This window comes from Lathyrus oleraceus, chromosome 7 (genome assembly GCF_024323335.1).
Source record: "Lathyrus oleraceus cultivar Zhongwan6 chromosome 7, CAAS_Psat_ZW6_1.0, whole genome shotgun sequence".
NCBI classification, from domain to species: Eukaryota; Viridiplantae; Streptophyta; class Magnoliopsida; order Fabales; family Fabaceae; genus Lathyrus; species Lathyrus oleraceus.
The window spans coordinates 397372045-397395114 of NC_066585.1; the positions used below are offsets into that span (position 1 = coordinate 397372045).

The 23070-nt window shown below is 37.0% G+C and overlaps 1 long non-coding RNA gene across 3 annotated transcripts; it reads left to right on the forward strand.

Annotated features, from left to right (window-relative positions):
- Nucleotides 1-19558: 19558 nt before the first annotated feature.
- Nucleotides 19559-22001, forward strand: LOC127105616 (uncharacterized). Of its 3 annotated transcripts, XR_007795056.1 has the most exons (4): nt 19611-20182; nt 20656-20721; nt 20836-20949; nt 21672-22001. It is a non-coding gene; the product is annotated as an uncharacterized LOC127105616 (long non-coding RNA). The 3 variants fall into 3 exon arrangements; XR_007795057.1 differs by having other exon boundaries at nt 19607-20182; nt 20656-20949; XR_007795055.1 differs by having other exon boundaries at nt 19559-20949.
- Nucleotides 22002-23070: the final 1069 nt, after the last annotated feature.

Genomic DNA, 23070 nt, shown 5'->3' on the forward strand with positions numbered 1-23070 from the left:
AAATCAAATTAAAACCATTCAAAAGCAAATGCAATTGGTCCCATGCTTATACCATTCACCAATATCAATTCATGCACAATATACCACAAACTAGGTCAAATACAACACCAAAAGTCCAAACAGAATGACTTCAATCAAAGGCATACCAAAACAATTCCAAAAATCCTCAAATAATTCACACCTAAACAGGACACAATCAACAAGTAGCATGTCAATTTTCAGCTCAATTGGACAAAAGAAAGTAGGTCAATGAAAATCAAGAAATCCAGACACAATTATTCAAGCCAATTCAAGACATTCAAGCAAGCATCCACTTCAATAATTCATAAAACAGTGACAACATATTAGAAATGAATGGGATCAAAAGCATGGTGTCCCACAATGTGTCTACAATCAACATATCAAATTTCATCTTCATCCAGTACACTATGAGAATTTCACAATCAAAATGCCAACATGTATCACACAATGTTACCAAATGAGCATACAGAGAAGAAAATTATCAATCAATTAGAAAATGACATCAAAAATTCCAGCAAAAATCACATGTTATCTTGACACATCACTGATCATTCATGCAAAAAATTGGAGCAATTCATCAATCCTAGGTCATGCAAATAAAATCAGAAAGTTGACCTAGCTTGGTGTGACACAAATTGTCACACCTTACTTCAAAAAATTATATCTAATCACCCAGGTATCAAAAAATCACAAACTTTACATGGAAATCATCATCAACATGTCCAGAATAAGCACAAAAAATTTCAATCATTTCTTTACAAGTATGAGCATTTCATGTTAGATATGGCAAAGTGTACAAAATTGTGACACATCAAACAATCCCTAAGCATTTTATTTTTCTACACATGCAAAAAATCCACAAAAAATATCATTAAATTCTACACATTCTCATGAGCATGGCACAAAAAATCTCACCAAAATTGGATAAGAAATGAGTGATTTATCAATTTTCTAAGTTGTGGTAACAAAATTGAAATTAAAATGAAAAACAAAATAGAAATAATAATAATTAAATGGATCAGTGGCATTTTTGCAATTATCATGAAGTATGCCAAAACGGCGTCGTTTCAAACAGACTGCATGGCGCGTTTTCATTGGTTCGTGAAGGCGGTAAACACATTTCAAAACCAGGAAAGGCAAAACGAAGATCTAGCAGCCTATTTTCATCATCTTCTTGGACCAAAGCAAACCAGTTTTTGTAGAAAATCGAAAATCACCAAACCATAACGAAAATCAACAAGCTTATAATCATTGGAATCGCATGAGCATGAGGATTCAAGATATGCTAAGGATTTCACCTAATTCAAACTGTAGCTCACGGGTCGAGCGAAAACGCAAACACGCATCAATCTTCCAAACACGATTTCTCAACCTATAGTTCACCATTCCAAAAACTGGACCTAGCATGATCATCTACGCGGAACGCTCTACACAAAGCACATAACAATTGAAGGAATCATGATATTCGAAAACTCACCTTAAAGTGATGGCAGTGGTGATTCTTTGAGCTTCCACGAGTGATTCCTCAAAACAGATGCAGCATGATGATAGGGAAGGTGAATGCAAAAGATAGATTAGCTCAAGGTTGCTTCAATTGGAAGAAATTTCAAATCACCATGGTTGAGCAAGGTATGAACAGTTGCGAATTTGCAAGGTTATGATGATGATTCCTTAAAACAGTCCAAGATCATGATCCATGGAAGAGGAAGCAAGAAGAATTTCGTGAATTGGTGAAGAAATGAGGAAGTTCCAATGAATTTTGTTGATGAAGCTTCTTGATGAATTTGGGAAATTGGAGGGAAAAACAGTTAGAGATTCTTGTGATTTGTGACTCTGATCAAAATTCTGTTACAATTAGTGATATATACTCCAGCTCTAATCACCTTGTTAATCACAAATTAACCAAATGCAATATAATTAGCTTAATGTGAATTTTCAATGCAAAGGCAAAATGGACATTTCCCCCTAAGCCTTGTGACAGCTGTATGACAGCTCACACACTCTCCAATTATCAGTTGTGATGTGTTGGCATTGGTCCCACATCAATTGGCCTTGTAATTTTCATTTTCACTATGTCATACCAAAAAATGCATTTTCAAGTGAAGTTCAAAAGTGACCTAGCCAAATATTGGACCTTGAAATGTTATGACAATTGAAACCATCTCTAATTGGCATATGTGGTGTGTTGCAAAAACTCCCATGCCAAAATTCCATTTGTTTCTCAACTTGGACCATTTTGCCCTTGGACTTTTAATTGTACACTTGAAAATTGACCTTTTGCATTGACCATTTTTGATGAATTCCAATTATGCACCATGAAAGTACATGTCAAATGGAGTTTTCTCATAAAAAGATCATCCAATTTGGACACTCCATGTGAAAGTTATGCCACTTTGATTATGGGTCATTTTTGAAATTGAATGGACCATAACTTGTCAACCGTACATGGGAATTTCAAGTTCTTGGACTTTTTGGAAAGGTGAGACCAAGATCTACAACTTTCATGTTGAACAAATTTTCATTTGAAGCTTCCTTGGACATATAAATTTGAGGTCAAAAACTTTCCATTTTTGGAAACTTCCATTACAAGTCACTTTCTATTTTTGGCAATTTTTGTCCTGACTTGATTCTCTCCATTCTTGAGCTTTGACATGTCAAATAACACTTGTTCCAACATGAATGAAGTGTATCCAACTCTCTCCTACCTCCAAATCCATAAAATCAAGCACAGTTGACCACAGTTGACTTTTTCAGCTGATAGATGAATTTGGCAATGCATAGATCAATCTGAACCCCAATCCTCTGATGAAATGGCTCAAGGATGAAACCCTAGCCTCAATAAGCTCCATGAAATCATGGAACGATCCTCATATCCATCATAGACCCCATCTCCTTGCTATGCCCTGATTGGCCCAATGCAACTGATTAGGGTTGACCAGTGGTCAAAACCCTAATCTCAAGGTATCTGATCAATCTTCTTGAATCTTCTGGATAATACAAGACCATGATGATGATGATGTATCACTTCAACCAAGATGAAGACCAATCTCCTTGAGAATCACAAAACCCTAATTTGGACCTCCACATCCTCAGATGGCTAATGATCAGTCAATAAAACCCTAGCTTGCACATCTCCACCTCTTATCTTCTGACCAAGACTTAGGAGGATAACTTGCACAATGTAACCACATGATATGCAATATGCAATGCCTAATGACCTAAAAATGATATGCAATATGTTATGCTAGTCCCAAGAGAGGAGGGCAAATTTTGAGGTGTTAAAGTGACATGTAATTCTCATCCTAACTTTCAAGTGGAGAGAGAAGAATATTTGTTGTTGTTTCTTGTAATGAAGACCTTTTCGTTTGGTTCAAATTGCACTAAAGTCTATGAATAGAGGTGAATACGATGAGCGTTGGGTCATTCATCCCATACCCAAAGATAATCAGAATGAGGGTAGGAATTCTCCAATCCCACGCCTTCTCTATTGCTTAAGGCTTGTATTGTACAACTTGATTCATGATTGATAAGTTGTTGATGTAGTCCTTTGTTTGTTGCATACTGCTTTGTGAAAAGAGAGAGAAAGAGAGAGAGAGAGAGAGACTTGTCAATTTTATGATTAGAATTGTGCTAAAATCTTTGAATAGAGGTGAATACGATGAGCGTTGGGTCATTCGTCCCATACCCAAAGATATTCAGAATGGGGGTAGGAATTCTCCAGTCTCACTCCTTCTCTATTACTTAAGACTCATGCCACACACTTCTAACTTTGATATGACAAGTTTTTGAAGATGCCACCTTTGAAACATTTGTATAGTCCACTGCTTGATATGATAGAGGATGCCTTGATTGAAGATCTGGCTTGAGGTTTCGAGCTCCACAGCTTAGAGAAAAAAGTCTTATTAAGTGACCAAGGGTCTTTTGGTCACTCAATTTAGACTGTGGGATCATAGAAGTTCAAAGGATTTAATTGATCAAAATTTCTTTTGATCAATTTAAATCATGGGTTTAATTTGATTTAAGAAACTAGGTTAATCTTAATCTAATGGTTAGAAATTAGAAACCTAGGCTAAACCTAATCTAAAGGTGAGAATTAATCAAACTATTCTAAGGGATCATGCGTTAGTTAGTTAAAAATTCTATGTACCAACCCAACGGGAGCATGCCATTGTTAAGAGTTGATTAAAGTTCTATGCAAAATTCTTATCCTAAAGGAGCATGCATTCATAAGGTAGAAATACAAAATAATCCTAAAAGGATCAAATGGACATTTCACAAAATATGGTATTGATTACAAATTAAATTCTAGTTAGAATCTAATCAATAGCCTAAAAATTGACTAAGTCCTAATGTTTGATTTTAACCTAATGTGTGGAAATTACACTATGTTCAAAAATCACCTAAAGTTCCAATAAAACCTATTTTTTTATCTAATTAAAACTATATTAAAAAAAATCCATGAAAAAACTATATAAGGTTTAATTAATCCCTAAACTCTAATTAAATCTAATTAACCTAAGTTCTAATATCTCTAATATCTATTATATTAACCTAATTAAATCCTAATTTTAATCTTTAAAACAATTAAAAAATAAATGGCAAAGGAACCAAAATCTTGAAGAGAAAAATAAATGCAAAATGGGCCAAAGGTTCACAAATAGGGGTGCAGGTAGAATTATCCGTCCAGGCTCAATATCATCAAACCCAATCCAACAGTGGGGGTATGAAACTCAGATTTGGGATGATGAGGCTAAGGACAAATGGGCCTAAGCCCAATGGAAGCAAAAGGCCTTTGTTGGAATCCAAGTTCTAACGCGCGCCTCCCCCAAATTGAATTTGAAGTAGACTCAGACATGCGCTCCCCTCACTCACCGTCTCAGGTTACCGGCCATCGCGAGCCACCATGGGACACCGCACCGTCCGTCACTCCCGACGGAGGTGGCCACTCGAAATGCGGATCAAGTACTCCAATAGACGTCTCTTTATCTCCTCGCTTTGAATACAACTCCAATTCTAAGTGAAACTGGATCCAACATCAAGAACAGGACGAACTAGATTAAGAACCCTAGAAGCATAGATACTAATTACATGGTGAGGTTTGAGATTCGGAGCTCTAATTGTTAGGGCTTTGAATCTCCCCTGAGTAAACTACAAGATGATAACAACAACACAACAAAATGGCAAGGATGAACCTACCTCCGAAGCCGAGGATTGCTCCGGCGAAGCATTGAAATTGGAGAAGACGAAGAAAAGGAAAATCACTTAGTTAACAGGTACGATCTTGACTCCTTCTCATTGTATATGTTCTTCTATTTCCATTTCTTCTTCCAAAACCTACTGTGACACGATTGGATTGAGAATGATGGAGTGTTTCAGCTCGCTCTGCTTGAAGCTTCAAGGTGATGCTTCAATGAAGTCTTGAGTAGAGCTTTGAGTGAAAGGGGAGAAAATTGGGATTGAATGAAAATAGAGTGATTGGAAATTTTGATCGAGAGCCTCAATGATTGGCAATGATGAGGCTTTTATAGAATCCAGGGCTTGTAACAGAATAGGGCAGGTAGTTAGGTCAACTCTTATAGCAGCTTTGGGATTGATTATTCTGGTTAGAGTTAGTTAGTGATAACTCACTGAGTTGAGTTTCTAACTCAATTAGTTAGTGACAAGTGGGATTAGTTAGGTTAGTTTCAACTAGGGGAATTGGTCATGAATGTGTAGCATTTTCCATTGTGATTGATCCATGGTTATGATTGATTAAAACTTGAGTAAATTTTGGATGGTTGATATTTGTATTTTGGGAAACTTGATTTGAGTGTGCACCAATGCTCTATTCTTCCATGTGGGATCCAGGGTTAGTAGAAGCCTGTTATACTGCTTGTTAAGAGAGGTCTGAATGACACCTTCCATTGACCCAATGTGAACTGGTTGCACCATTTCCTTTACTTTAATCATAAAGCTGATGCCTATTTAAGATGCTTGGATCATTGAATCACCATGGCCATGATGTTGTAAGGTTCTCATGTTAATCCTCACAACCTGTTAGCTAATGAATCATCTCTCTTTATGTTGGTTCTTTTTCTCTTGTCAACATATACTCTGTTAATGGTTGCTCTGATAATCCTCTTGCTGACTTGGTTTCAATGTGCAATGTCTCACTTGGTTCTGCAGAATTGTGCAGTCTCAATGGCAGTTAGGCATTCGTGAGTTACATTAGCTTGATGTACCATTTGGTTAGTTATGGTAATGCCTAAATACTGCTAGGTCTGCTATACTATCATTGCTGGATGCTTGTTGTTGATTCAATTTTCTTGTTTTGCTATGCATTGCCAACTGATAGTGAGTTGTTTGTGAATTTTTTTGCACTTGTTTAGATTTATTGTATTCATAATGTGCTTGGTTGAAACTTAATTATGAGGGTGTTTATGCAGTGAACTTAAAGATGGATCAACTAGTTGTCTGATGGACTATTGTTTGGAGTTTTGTGTAATGCTTGTACTGAGAACTGCTGTGACCTGGATGTGGTTGTGTAAGTCAGGGTCAGCTGCACAACTGCCATACTACTTCCTTAGAATGGGCTGGTTACATTATGTGTATTGTCATGATGATTTACTTTTGTAAGATGTCCATTTGGCTTGCTATGTGTCCCGGTGGTTTGGTATGTAGGTAATTATTTTTGTTGTTGATTTGTGCAATAGTCCTGGTTTGTATCAAGTATGTCACGCATAGCTAGTTCCACTTATTGTTTGGCATATTTTATGTTGGATTAGTGATGAAGATAGGGTTATGTTATGCTGGAAGTCTCAAAGGCCTGGATGTGGTTCTTCAGGGTGCTTCAACTAGCATGACCTTGTCAAATAATGAAGCTACCATTGGTAATGCCATCAGCATGTGTGTGTGTGGCTACCTGATGTTAGGTCTGTTTTAGACTTGGACAATGGTTAAGTAAGAGTTCTTGAAATTTTGGATTTGCAGGGTATTGCTTATAGTACAAAAATCCATTTTGAGATAGGTCTTTGGAAGGTCTATAATGTCTGGAACATCAGGTATGCAACAAGCAGGAGAATGAACATGTCCTTCAGCTTTGGTTTCTGGTAGTCTGAATGCAGGAACAAGCATCATCTGATTTAACTAGGTGTGGTGTGGATGCTGCTGTCTGCTACCTGATTTGGGCAATGGCTTATGGTGAGTGCAGGTCATGGTTCCCATCTATGCTATATCATGGTTTCATGGCTTGCTAGGCATCCACTCTTGTGAATTGCTGAGATTGGCATTATGTCACTTTTGATCTCATGCTTCACCATGTTTTATATGCTGACAGGTTGCATTGTGACATGCTTAATACTTGGTTGCTGCAGGGTTTGCTCTTGGTTATAAATGATAGGAGAATGTTGGGTAATTTGAAATGGCCATGTGAAGGTTTAACATGTGTGCTGCAGGTTTTCCTCATGGCTTGTTGGTCAATGTTTGGATCCTGGTTATATGCAGCAGGTCAATGTGCATTGTTGGTGTTGTATTGACATGCTTGTGAAGGGTTGTATCCTTATTCCTAACATATCTTACAACAGGTATGCAACACATGGTTTAGACTTGGGAATGCATTACAACTAGGAACCCCTCCATTTGATTTTAAGTAGCAGACTTGGGGTTTGCCTTGTGGTAATGATTCTGGCTTGATGCAGGTTTATGCATGATTTAATGCAGGTGTTGGATGGCATGTTGATGCAGGGTCGGGGTGTAACAACCCATTTTTTTAGTATTTATTTCTTATATTATTATACTATGTTATTTTATTTATTTGGAGTGTTAATTAATTAATTGGTTGTTAGGTAGTATAATAATTGATTATATTAATTGACTTGGTGTATATTATGTTGGTTTAATTTAATTGAACTAAAGAGAGATATTATAATACTATGTCTTATTGGGCCTAATAATTAAATTAGAAGTATCATTGCTTAACCCCAAATATAATACTAGGATAGTAAGAGGTGAGGAGAGTGAGAAGTAGCACTCACTTGGTCATTTCAAGGCAACAAGAAAGAAGAGAGGAAGAGTAAGGAGAAGAGGGGAAGAACAAGAGAAAATCTAGGATTTCCAGAAAATTGAAGAGGTAAGGGGGAGAATCCTTATTATTATGGGTTAGTATGATTGGGTCAATGGGTAGAAATATGTTTAGGTTGAAATCCCTAATTTTGATGGTTTTGAAATTGTTAGGTTTTGATGAGTAATCTTTGATTTGTGATGATTAATTGCGTTTGGGAATTGGTATATGGGTGAAATTGAGAGATAGATTGAGAAGCCACTTAGTTTATTAAATTTCATTACAGTAATGGTAACGTTAAGAAAAATTCCAATTTTAAACTGAGTAACCGGTTACCCCAAACGTGTTAACCGGTTACATGCTAAAAATCTACCCAGAGACTGAATTCTGTTTTTGTGTTAACTGGTTACCCCAAATGTGTTAACCGGTTACGTATATAAAAATCTGCCAGGAAGTGAATTCTGTTTCGTGTAAACCGGTTACCCCAAAAGCGTTAACCGGTTACCACTGTTGAAAAAGGGAAAATTGAGAACTTTTAAATGCTGTAACCATTTTGAAATAAAATCTAAGTGTGCGTATTTGATGATTAGCCTATATATGTGAATAGTATATTTGTTATGAATGTGTATACGTACCATTGGTGGATAATTCATAGAGTTGAATTATGGTTATATGTGGAATGTTAAGATGGTAGAGATGATCTTAATTGCATATATTGTTGGTATTTGTACATTCATTCATGGCATAGTCGGATTTATGGTGGAAGCGGTGAAACTGTGGGTTCACATGGTAATAGACGTTGATCCTTGAATGGAAATAGGCGTAGAAGACGTTGATCCTTAATTGGAAATAGACGTAGTGGCTTTGATCTTGTCCGGATCGGAAGCGTGGCTTGGATTCTAGATATTGAATCGGGAAGCGGTGAAACGTTGGGTTCACATTGCGGTACCACATGCATAGAGTCACATGTCTTGCATTGAGTCACATAAGTTATGTGATAATTGAATATATGCATTGATGTAATTGTTATGTGTGTATGAGATATGGTAATTGAAATTGGTGATGTTGGATACATAACTTGGTAAAATATGTGATTATGTGATAATTATAGTGATGTGTATATTTAGGAATATAGCATTGGATTTTAATATTATACTCCTTGAGTTTTGATGTATGCTTGAAACATGTGAAATGAATATTGGTTAGTATTATTTACATGGTTATAAAAGGTGTGATGAATTCCTTTAATTGTTGATTTAATCATTGTGCTTTATTATACTTCTTCATAATGATTCGAATTCTCACCCTTCTGTTTGAATGTTGCCTTCACATGGGCATCGTGCAGATACTCAATAGTAGTATTGCGGAAGTAAGTGGAATGTAGCTCACTCGATATTTAGCCGGAGAGTTTCCGTGTTTTGGTTTTAGAGACTAGGTAGTGAGTCAATGCTCTGGTCATGTAACACTGGGTAGATTAGTAGTATTAAACTCATGTCTTAATTGGATACGTATTACGTTATTACTTGTGAACATGTTTATTTGCAATTTGTGGTTTGGGAGGCTATAGTGCCAAATATTCTGGATAAGGTTTTATTTTATCTTGAGGAGATTATTGAGAGATGATCATGGTATGGGACATGGATCATTTTATGAAATACATGAGTATTCATTATTTTCCGCTGTGAACACATATTCTTGTATATTCATGATATTTGAAATGTGTTATTTTAAATGACCAGGTGTATTGTATATTGATGATGAATGATGTTGGTTTTAGAAAGCTTTTAGTTTTTGAAAACGTTGATGTGACGCCCTTTTGTTTATATGCGTGCTTATTCACTCTGATTATATGTTAATTATTTTGGGGTATAAAAAGGGGTGTTACATTAGTGGTATCAGAGCATGGTCGACCAGTTGGTCAATAGTCGTTAATGTTTTCCAATCCTGTTGTATTTGATTTGTGTATCTGACACGATCGATACTGTTTGTCTAGTTGTTCGGGTTGTTTAGAACGATGGTTGCAGGAAGGAATGATGATGCCATTGCTGAGGCGTTGAGGATGTTGGCTGGCTCCATTGGTCAGATCCCTCAAGCGAATGCTGGTAACCGAAATGGAGATGATGATGAGTTCCGTGCTTTGGGGAGATTCCAGAGGAACAATCCTCTTGTCTTTTAGGGTGAGCATGAACCTGATAAAGCTCAAGCTTGGCTGAAGGCAATTGAGAAGATCTTCAGAGTCATGAACTGTACTGATGCTTAGAAAGTGCAGTTTGGTACTCACATGCTTGAGAAGGAAGCTGAAGATTGGTGGAACAACACTCTTCAGAGGTTTGAAGAGGATGGCATTGAGGTTACTTGGGCTCTTTTCCGTGATGTCTTCTTGGAGAACTATTTTCCAGAAGATTATCGTGGGAAGAAAGAGGCGGAGTTCCTTGAATTGGAGCAAGGAAATGGTATTGTTGCAGAATATGCTGCTAGATTTCAGGAGCTTATCAAGTATTGTCCTCATTACAATACTGCTAATGCTGAGAGATCTAAATGCTTGAAGTTTGTGAATGGCTTGAGACATGATATCAAGAAGGCCATTGGTTACCAACAGATTACTCGTTTTACGGAGTTGGTTAACAAGAGTCGGATTTATGATGAGGATAGTAGGGAGAGTGCTTCTTTCTACAAGAGTTTGAAGGGGAAAAATCAGGATCGTGGGAAACCGTATGATGACAAGAGGAAACAATCTGGTTTTGGCAAGAAGCTAAGTGGGGGAGGATCTTCTACTCCACTTAAGTGTTTCAAATGTGGTGTTGAAGGTCATCGTGCTGCTGATTGTGGTAAGGATTTTGTGACATGCTTCAAGTGTGGCAAGAGTGGTCACAAAGCAAACAAGTGTGAAGTTGGTTCGAGTGTGACTTGTTACAATTATGGTGAGAAAGGTCACATTAGTACCAAATGTGATAAGCCGAAGAAGGAGCAAGCATAGGAAAAGTGTTTGCATTGTCTGGTGCGGAGGCCACTACCGATGATAGGCTAATCCAAGGTACGTGCTTTATTAATGATACACCTTTGATTGCCATTATTGATACCGGTGCAATACATTCTTTCATTTCTTTGGATTGTGCTAAGAGATTGGATCTTATATTATCTGATATGCGTAGAAGTATGGTTATTGATACACCTGCTATGGGTTCTGTTTCTACTTCTTATGTGTGTCTGAATTGTCCGTTGAGTATCTTTGGTAGGGATTTTGGAATTGATTTAGTTTGTCTTCCTTTAGAGCAGCTTGATGTGATTTCGGGAATGAATTGGTTAGAATTTAATCGGGTGTATATCAACTGTTTTGAGAAGACGATTATTTTTCCTAAGGTTGGTGCTAAGGAAGATCGGTTTGTGTCTGCTAAACAAGTTGATGAATCGGTGCAAGATGGTGTCGAGTTGTTTATGTTGTTGGCAACTTTGGATATTCGTGAGAAGAGGACGATTGAAGAATTGCCAATAGTTTGTGAGTTTGCGGAGGTATTTCCTGAAGATATAAGTGATTTACCTCCGGAACGTGAGGTTGAGTTTTCGATTGATTTAGTTCCTGGAACTAGTCCTGTGTCGATGGCTCCCTATAGAATGTCTGCTTCTGAGTTGAAAGAGTTGAAGAGTCAACTTGAAGACTTGCTTGAGAAGAGGTTTATTCGTCCTAGTGTGTCACCGTGGGGTGCACCTGTTCTGTTGGTCAAGAAGAAAGAGGGTTCTATGAGATTATGTGTTGATTATAGGCAACTGAACAAAGTGACGATTAAGAACAAGTATCCACTTCTGAGGATTGACGATCTGATGGATCAGTTGGTTGGAGCTTGTGTGTTTAGCAAGATTGATTTGAGGTCTGGGTATCATCAGATTCGTGTAAGGGATGAGGATATTCAAAAGACTGATTTTCGGACAAGGTATGGTTACTACGAGTACTCCGTGATGCCTTTTGGTGTGACTAATGCACCTGGTGTATTTATGGAGTATATGAATAGAATTTTTCATGACTATCTGGATAAGTTTGTTGTTGTGTTCATCGATGATATATTGATTTATTCTAAGACTGAAGAGGAACACGCCGAGCATTTGAAGGTTGTGTTATCAGTGTTGAAAGAGAAGAAGTTGTTTGCTAAACTCTCTAGATGTGAGTTTTGGTTGAGTGAAGTAAGTTTTCTTGGGCATGTGATTTCAAGTGGTGGTATTTCTGTGGATCCTACGAAGATTGAATCTGTATCTCAATGGGAAGCTCCTAAGTCTGTTGCTGAGATTAGAAGTTTCCTTGGTTTGGCTGGTTATTATAGGAAGTTCATTGAAGGATTTTCTAAGTTGTCGTTACCGTTGACGCAGTTGACTAGGAAAGGTCAAGCTTTCATTTGGACTTCGCAGTGTGAAAAGAATTTTCAAGAGCTTAAGAGAAGATTGACTACAGCTCCTATTTTGATTTTACTGGATCCGTTAGAACCTTTCGTTGTGTATTGTGATGCTTCTTTGTTGGGTTTGGGAGGTGTTTTGATGCAAAAGGGAAAGTGGTAGCTTATGCTTCAAGGCAACTTAAAGTTCATGAGAGGAATTATCCGACGCATGATTTAGAGTTGGTCGCCGTTGTGTTTGTGTTGAAGCTTTGGAGACATTATTTGTTTGGATCGAGATTTGAAGTGTTTAGTGATCCCAAGAGTTTGAAGTACTTGTTCGATCAGAAAGAATTGAATATGAGGCAAAGGAGATGGTTGGAATTCTTGAAAGATTATGATTTTGGTTTGAATTACCATCCTAGAAAGGCGAATATTGTAGCCGATGCATTGAGTAGGAAGTCATTGCACATGTCTATGTTGATGATTCGAGAGTTTGAATTGTTGGAGCAATTTAGAGATTTGAGTTTGGTTTGGGAAGCGATGTCTTCGTGTTTTAAGCTTGGTATGTTGGAGTTTACGTGTGACATTCTTGACGAGATTAGAGAAGGTCAAAAGTCAGATTTGAAATTAGTCGATGTTATGACATTGATTAATCAAGGCAAAGGTGGTGACCTTCAGATTGATGAGAATCGTATCATGAGGTGTCGTGATCGAGTTTGTGTTCCAGATGTTGCGGATTTGAGAAAGAGGATTCTTGAGGAAAGGCATAGAAGTGGTCTGAGTATTCATCCTGGTGCTACTAAAATGTATCAAGACTTGAGGAAGATTTTTTGGTGGCAAGGTATGAAGAAGGATGTAGTGGAATTTGTGTATTCATGTTTGACTTAGCAAAAGTCAAAGATTGAACATCAAAAGTCGTCTGGTTTGATGCAACCGTTATCTATTCCCGAGTGGAAATGGGATAGTATCTCTATGGATTTTGTTTCGGGTTTGCCGAGAACATCGAGTAATTGTGAGGCGATTTGGGTCGTTGTGGACAGGTTGACGAAATATGATCATTTTATTTCGATGAGGATGGATTATTCGATAGAGCGACTTGCTAAGTTGTACATCGAGAGGATTGTGTGTTTGCATGGTATTATGTCGAGCATTGTTTCAGATAGAGACCCGAGGTTCACTTCGAGATTTTGGGAAGGTTTGCAAAGTGATTTGGGTACGAAGTTGCGTTTGAGTTCAGCATATCATCCGCAAACTGATGGTCAAATGGAGAGGACTATTCAGTCACTTGAAGATCTTTTGAGGTCTTATGTTTTGGAACAAGGAGGAAATTGGGATAGTTTCTTGCCTTTGATCGAGTTAACGTATAACAACAATTTCCATTCGAGTATTGGAATGGCACCTTTTGAGGCTCTTTATGGTTGAAGGTGTAGAACTCCTTTGTGTTGGTACGAATCGGGAGCGAGTGTTGTGGTTGGACCCGAGTTGATTCAAGAGACTACGGATAAGATTAAGATGATTCAAGAGAAGATGAATGCTTCTCAGAGTCATCAAAAGAGTTATCATGATAAGAGGAGGAAGACTCTTGAGTTTGAGAAAGATGAGCATGTGTTTCTTCGAGTTACGCCAATAACGGGTGTTGGTAGAGCTTTGAAGTCGCGTAAGTTGACGCCACGTTTCATTGGTCCTTATCAGATTTCCGAGAGGGTAGGTGAAGTGGCATATCAGATTGCATTGCCACCGTCTCTTTCTAATCTTCATGATGTGTTCCATGTGTCTCAATTGAGGAGGTACATTGCGGATCCATCGCATGTTGTTCCATTAGATGATGTTCAAGTGAGGGATAATTTGACGGTTGATACATCACCTATGCGAATTGAAGATCGAGAAGTGAAGAAGCTTCGTGGTAAGGAGATTGCTTTGGTGAAAGTGATATGGGGCGGAGCCGCCAATGGCAATATCACTTGGGAACTCGAGGATAAGATGAAGGAATCATATCCGGAGTTGTTCGTTTGAGGTAATTTTCGAGGCCGAAAATCTTTTAAGTGGGGGAGAGTTGTAACAATCCATTTTTTTTAGTATTTATTTCTTATATTATTATACTATGTTATTTTATTTATTTGGAGTGTTAATTAATTAATTGGTTGTTAGGTAGTATAATAATTGATTATATTAATTGACTTGGTGTATATTGTGTTGGTTTAATTTAATTGAACTAAAGAGAGATATTATAATACTATGTCTTATTGGGCCTAATAATTAAATTAGAGGTATCATTGCTTAAGCCCAAATATAATACTAGGATAGTAAGAGGTGAGGAGAGTGAGAAGTAGCACCTACTTGGTCATTTCAAGGCAACAAGAAAGAAGAGAGGAAGAGTAAGGAGAAGAGGGGAAGAACAAGGGAAAAACTAAGATTTCCAGAAAATTGAAGAGGTAAGGGGGAGAATCCTTATTATTATGGGTTAGTATGATTGGGTCAATGGGTAGAAATATGTTTAGGTTGAAATTCCTAATTTTGATGGTTTTGAAATTGTTAGGTTTTGATGAGTAATCTTTGATTTGTGATGATTAATTGCGTTTGGGAATTGGTATATGGGTGAAATTGAGAGATAGATTGAGAAGCCACTTAATTTATTAAATTTCATTTCAGTAATGGTAACGTTAAGAAAAATTCCAGTTTTAAACTGAGTAACCGGTTACCCCAAACATGTTAACCGGTTACATGCTAAAAATCTACCCAGAGACTGAATTTTGTTTTCGTGTTAACCGGTTACCCCAAATGTGTTAACTGGTTACGTATATAAAAATCTGCCAGGAAGTGAATTTTGTTTCGTGTTAACCGGTTACCCCAAAAGCGTTAATCGGTTACCACTGTAGAAAAAGGGAAAATTGAGAACTTTTAAATGCTGTAACCATTTTGAAATAAAATCTAAGTGTGCGTATTTGATGATTAGCCTATATATGTGAATAGTATATTTGTTATGAATGTGTATACGTACCATTGGTGGATAATTCATAGAGTTGAATTATGGTTATATGTGGAATGTTAAGATGGTAGAGATGATCTTAATTGCATATATTGTTGGTATTTGTATATTCATTCATGGCATAGTCGGCTGTATGGTGGAAGCGGTGAAACTGTGGGTTCACATGGTAATATACGTTGATCCTTGAATGGAAATAGGCGTAGAAGACGTTGATCCTTAATTGGAAATAGACGTAGTGGCTTTGATCTTGTCCGGATCGAAAGCATGGCTTGGATTCTAGATATTGAATCGAAAAGCGGTGAAACGTTGGGTTCACATTGCGGAACCACATGCATAGAGTCACATGTCTTACATTGAGTCACATTAGAGTTATGTGATAATTGAATATATGCATTGATGTGATTGTTATGTGTGTATGAGATATGGTAATTGAAATTGGTGATGTTGGATACATAACTTGGTAAAATATGTGATTATGTGATAATTATAGTGATGTGTATATTTGGGAATATAGTTTTGAATTTTAATATTATACTCCTTGAGTTTTGATGTATGCTTGAAACATGTGAAATGAATATTGGTTAGTATTATTTACATGGTTATACAAGGTGTGATGAATTCCTTTAATTGTTGATTTAACCATTGTGCTTTATTATACTTCTTCATAATGATTCAAATTCTCACCCTTCTGTTTGAATGTTGCCTTCACATGGGCATCGTGCAGATACTCAAGAGTAGTATTGCGGAAGTAAGTGGAATGTAGCTCACTCGAGATTTAGCCGGAGAGTTTCCGTGTTTTGGTTTTAGAGACTAGGTAGCGAGTCAATGCTCTGGTCATGTAACACTGGGTAGATTAGTAGTATTGAACTCATGTCTTAATTGGATATGTATTACGTTATTACTTGTGAACATGTTTATTTGCAATTTGTGGTTTGGAAGGCTATAGTGCCAAATATTCTGGATAAGGTTTTATTTTATCTTCAGGAGATTATTGAGAGATGATCATGGTATGGGACATGGATCATTTTATGAAATACATGAGTATTCATTATTTTCCGCTGTGAACGCATATTCTTGTATATTCATGATATTTGAAATGTGTTATTTTAAATGACCAGGTGTATTGTATATTGATGATGAATGATGTTGGTTTTTGAAAGCTTTTAGTTTTTGAAAATGTCGATGTGACGCCCTTTTGTTTATATGCGTGCTTATTCACTCTGATTATATGTTAATTATTTTGGGGTATAAAAAGGAGTGTTACACAGGGTAAGGTTTCAAGCTGTAGCAAGCAGGGGCAAAAGGCCAAGTTGCAGCAAGTTAACAACATGTGGTAAGCTTTGGTTTTGTTGGCTTTTAACAAATGGTTTTCAATTTGTTTTAGGCAATGTTTATGTAATGTATGTGATTGCATGATTTGGCATGAGGCAAGCCAAAGCTTATAACAATGTGGTATGGTTTTGTCAAGGAAAGAAGACCATGGTATTGCAAAAATGACTAAATCCAAGGCATGATGACCAAAGTTACAAAATGGAGTTTGCTTGCTTGTAAATCCACATGGAAGCTTATGGAGTCAAGTATGGATGGAGATGCACTCAAAATTAGGTTTAGAATGAAGGAATTCCATGGTTGACTTTGGTCAACTGTTTGACCAAAAGGTCAACAGTTGACCAAAAAGTCAACTATGAAAGATGTAATTTTTTATTTCTTTTTGTAATGGATTATTTGTGCATTAATAAATGAATGAAGTGGTCAATAATTTGAATGAAATGATCATAAATTGGATGTGAACCAACTTTGACTTTTGAATGAACTTTAATAAAAAAAACAAATTGGTTTATGAATGAATCAAAACATCATTAATCAATTGAATCATAAGGATCATGAGCACATAATAACACATGAACCAAATGGACCAAGATACATGGGTGAATCAAGAATAAATGCCCCCTATGAATCAAAGAGGATCAAGGACAATCAATGGACCAAAGATTAAAGCACCAATACAAACATGAATAAAAACCAAAGACCTTTGATCTTGAAAGTACCATGGGCTTAGAATCAATGGATTAAGAATGTCCAAGTAGAACTCATATGTATGGATGCTTGAACAAAACCTTCAACCAGATGAAATCCCAAGCATGTAGACATGTAGGTCAAATGAATGATTCTTATGCCCAAAGCAAGTTTAATGGTTGATGATGCATAACAAGATGGTCAGGGACCTCATCCTCATGAATTAGAGTTTCAGTCAATCCCATGGTCAAAAGTCATATCACAATGGCACACAAGTACCAAGCATCCCTGATTAGGGTTTTGTGAGGCATAACCTTCAATCTAGGTCTTTGAACCAATCAAGATGCTTCTCAAGCAAATCCAAAGCTCCATGATCCCCATCCTTAGAAGATTTAGGGTTTTGGAGGCCCAAGAGCCTTGGTGCCAGTCTAAGCCATACCTTTCCAGTTATTGCACAAACGAACCCCAACTCCAGAAGCCAAGCATTTGGAATCCATAACAACGAATGATGCTTATGCATGAGTTATTAATGTATGCAACTGAACCCTAGCCAAATAATTGGATTGAGATGTGAAAAAAAATGGGGAGGAAAATTTTGGGGTACAACAGCCGTACCCAAAGATCTTCAGAATGAGGGTAGGAATTCTCCAGTCTCATCCCTTCTGTATTGCTTAAGGCTCATGCCACACAATTCTAACATTGATTAACAAGCTCTTGAAGAACCACCTTTGATGTTACTTTGTATGATCCACTGCTTGGTATGATTGAGGATGCCTTGATTGAGATTTTGACTTGAAGCCTCGAGCTTCACAGCATACAGAAAAAGTATTATTAAGTGACCACGGGTTTTTAGACCGCGGGTTATACAATATTCAAGGATTTAGTTGATCAAAATCTCTTTTGATCAACTTGAATCGGGGGTTAGAATTATTCAAGGGTTATACCTAAGGGGACATCTAATTGTTGAAACTTGATTAAAATTCTATGTCAAGATTAACCCTAGGGGATCATCTATTTTTATGGTCAAAATACCAAAATAATCCTAAAAGTGTAAAAAGGTCATTTTTCAAAATATCAATTAAAAACTAATTAATCTTATTTACTTCTAAATCTAATTAGCTACTAGCTAACTATTCACTAATCAAGAATTTAATCGCTAATTAAATCCTAATCATTAACTAAATTCCCTAATGACTAATTAATCTACCAATTTTTAATTAAATCCAACACAAAAAAAACCCAAGCCCAATCAGGAGCTGAAATCGGCCCTAGAGGAAAGGAGGGGGTGCAGGCCCGTTAGCACATGGGTGTGAAAACGAATTAGGTGTGGTGCAATGAATGGGCTTTAAGCCCAGAATCTTTCTTGCAAAAAAAAAAAAAGCCAATACCAAGCGGACACGGGTAGGGGTGTTCACGGTCCGGTTTGGATCGGTTTTGAGACAAAATATCATCCGATCCAAAATATATAAAGCATACGGTTTGGTTCGGTTTTTGGATGACAACAAGAAAAATCCAATCCAATCCAATCCAATTTATACGGTTTACTTCGGTTCGGTTGAATCGGTTTTTAAATCAACACTGTGAAATTTAAAACGAATATATTTCAATACCAGTTACAATTATGCCTCCAACGTCTACTAAGACAATATCTAATTTTCATATTATATGGCTATTTGATGTCATTGTTGCAAAGATTCATTATAATATATGGACAATATCTATCCCAACGAAATAGACATTGCTATTGCTGTAATAAATATTTTATATGGAGACCTGCTTACTTAGTGCTTATAGGGAGACTTGTAATATAAATTAAATATATGACAAATATATATGACACTAACATACCAAAGCTGCATTAAAGTGAATATAATTAATTTAATAGGATGAGTAAATGGAAGTAATACCGGTTCGGTTTGGACCGGTTCGGTTTTCATGAAGCCAACCGTAAACCGAACCGAACCGATCGGTTATGCAACATGGTGATCCAAATACATCCAAAAAAAATCGGTTTTTTTGGATTTCGGTTTTTTCGGTTCGGTTTTTGGTTTTTTTTTTTGATTGGATTGGATCTGAACACCCCTAGACACGGGAGTGCAGGGAGCGAAATGCATAAACGTTTTGGACCTTAGGCCCAACCTTCCAATCCAATCCAGGATCCATTCCCTTCATTCTTTAACCTATGTGACTGAAGCTAAAGATTCAATGAATTCAAACCTGTAAAGAGACTCCTCACGGTGCCGTACTTTGTTCCTGCCGCTCGCTTCCACACTCTCTTCAAGGTCTGCGTTCATATCCTGTTTGCTCTACATGAGGCGCCGCATGCTTGTTTTCCCTCCAGTTAAACGATGTGAATTCTTGGAGAAGTAAAACGAATACCTCGCACCAAGGACGAATTGATACGCTTCTGTTGATCTTCCAGGTTCCAGGTGGCACATTCGAGCTTTGATCCATTTTGCGTATCTTCTCCTTTCCTCCTTCCCGATGTAGCTTCTATTTCGGATTCTGAAGCTCTAAGAAAAATGGTGGAAATGATGCCTTCTCTCTTGTGATTGAAGCCTTCGCAAACCGAAGATTCGGTTGAACTCTTGTTGGATAAAGGTTTGGTTGAGGCTCTTGCAAAAAGGAGGTTCTGTTGAGGCACTTGCAGAATCGAGGTTCCGTTGAGGCACTTGTAGAATTGAGGTTCCGTTGAGGCACTTGCAGAATCAAGGTCTAATTCTTAGTGAGAAAATCAGAGTCTGAACTTGGTGAAGGGTGAGCTCCTTTTATAACCTTCTGATTCGGATGATTCTATTACTCCATCCCTCTCCATCCATTCTGTTAGAGAAGTTTGTTAAGATTAGTTGAAAAGTGGTTAGTTAGTTGAAACAGTTAGGAGGTTGAAATGTTAGTTAGAGGTGAGTGAAGGGAAATCGGTTATTTGTTTGGAAACTCAGTTAACAGGTGGTTAATTATGTCAATGCTTGAAATTCTGTTAGAAAATTTGTTGACATTAGTGTTAATCTATTACTTAAATTGGTTAACTATTATTATTATGAAATTCAAAATTGACTATGAGATATAAAAAAGAGGTTAGGCTGTTAGTGTCAGAATTATGTTAGTTCTAACTTGGCATAAGGAAGCCTGTTATGTTGCTTGAGTTTGGATGTTAGCATGTGTATGGTTTTGTGCTTACGATGTATTATTTTCGAATGTTTGGATTATGTATGTTGAGCTGGTTTATGTAGGTTGGACGTGCTCCTTGTGAATCATAAGCAAATCTAAATATTGCTTGAGCCTTGGAAGTGTGGATGGTTTGTTATGATTTTGAGTTCTGTTTGTATGTGTTGAATTGGCTTAGTGATGTGTGTAAGATAATACTGAACTACTAATTGTGAAATGCTGCCATTTTGCTTGATTTGGTGCAGGTTGTGTACACTTGCTGCAAGATTTTCATTTGCGTGGTGTGATGCTTAATTAGTGATGCGGGATGGCTGGCTCGATGGCTTCCAATGCTCATGCTTTCTACAGATTGTTGTGAGGTATGTCATGTACTGATTCCATAGTGAATGAATGTTAGTTTCGATTTTCTGTTAGTGGTTGTGTGATGGCTATTGGTAATATTATTCTACTGAAATTTGTAATGTGAATGTGAATAATAGCCATAAGTTAGTAAAATTTTTCACTTTAATGACAGATAGTGAATAACCCATTAAAATGTGCATAATGCAAAAAAATATTAGTTTAACTTATTTATTAATCTGAAGTTTGGAATAGCTAGGTGTTGGAGAAATTGGCCAGTTGTTATATTAATTGGATACTGATAGGAATTATGAAAAGGATGCATGATGTTAGTTAGCTCAAATGTGTTGGAACTGTAATGTAAAAGCTAATTGTTTGTGTCTTAGTTCAATTAGAAGTGCCCTGCTAGCAGTATCGATGCAAATAGGCCAATGGTGTTTTGATTTGGTGATGATGAATGGAAGTTTAGAATGGAGTTAAGTCTGTAATGTTGGTAAAACTTAAATAGACTTGCTAATGAACGTGGTAAAGTTAGTGTGAACACATAATAGTTAATGAATTGGTTAGGGTTAAATGCTTGTTAATGATTTAGTAAATGCTAATGATTGCTAATGATTGGGAATGAATGCTAATGATTGATAATGATGAATATGCCATGTTTTATTTGTATTATGTTGCATTTCTGATCTCATTTCAAATTATGATCTTGATTCACTGGCTTGGTTTATGTTCATCAATCAAGCATGCTATGAAGTGGACAATGGTTGGACAACAAATCATGGCATCCAAGTTGTAATTTAAAGTATCCATCATGGAATGGTCAACAAAAGATCAAGAGTCAAACATTGAATATCAGATTAGAAATAGGATGGGGATTTAGGGTTTTAGGATGAAGAGTGGTTGACTTGACTTTGGTCAAACTTGACCAAAAATTCAACTATTGACCAAAGTTAACATTTGGTCAACATAATTGTTGTGTAATTTTTGTAATGTATGAACACTTGTGATGGATTGTAATGATGGAATTGACATTTTGAATGAAATAAGACACCTTGAATGGATTTTATGTGAACATGACTTGCACTTGATATTTGGATTGAATGGATAAGTTTGAACATGAATCTTGTAAGAAACTATGGACCTGACTTTTTAAATGATCATTGAAGAAACCAAATCGGAAATTTTTGATCAGTTGAATCATAAAGATCATAAGCATATGATAATACATGAACCAAATGGACCAAAATTCATAGATGAATCAGGGATGCAAGCCCTTATGCGTCACAATGGACCAAAATAAGCAATGAACTAAGATAAGCAATGCATCAATGCAAACATGAATCTATGCCCTAGGAATTTGAAAGTATTATTGACTTGGAATCAAAGCTAAAGATCTAATGTAATGAACATGAGAGGATGACCCATGCAGAGTCACCAGCTGAAGCTAGCAAAAATAAGTCCACCGAATTCATCACACGCTCAAAGGTACATCAGAGTCGCCACTGAACTTTATTTATCATAAAAGAAGGAATGGAAAACATTGAGAAAACCCCATGGGAAAAATAAACACGGAGAAACGGGTAAGGGAATCTGTTATGCAAGAGGAAGGTATTAGCACCCCTCACATCCATGGTACTCCATGGGAACATTCATGAATGCTCTCTCCTGGATAGGTGTTGCTATCTTCATTTACCTGCAAAACAGAAAAGGGTTAGTAAAAGAATGCTCGAGGACGATTAGGGCCATCATGCCTACATAATCTCATGGTGCAATGAGAAAGCTAGAGCCTCGTAGTTCAGAGAACCAGAGAGAGAAAAGGAGGAAAAGAAAGAGAAGTGTTCGCCAAGGATTCGCATCCCCGTGCCTATGTATTCTCATTGTGAAATGAGAAACTAAGAGCTTCGTAGTTCAGAGAACCAAAGAGAGAAAAGGAGGAAAAGAAAGAGAAGTGCTCGCCAAGGATTCGCATCCTTGTGCCTATGTATTCTCATTGTGAAATGAGAAACTAAGAGCTTCGTAGTTCGGAGGACAGAGACTGAGAAAGAGATAAGATTAGGGGTGGTGTTTAAACCAAAGGAAAAAGATGGGGGTTAACCATAAAGGTGGGTTCCAAAAGAAAAAGGAATTGCAATGGTGTCTAA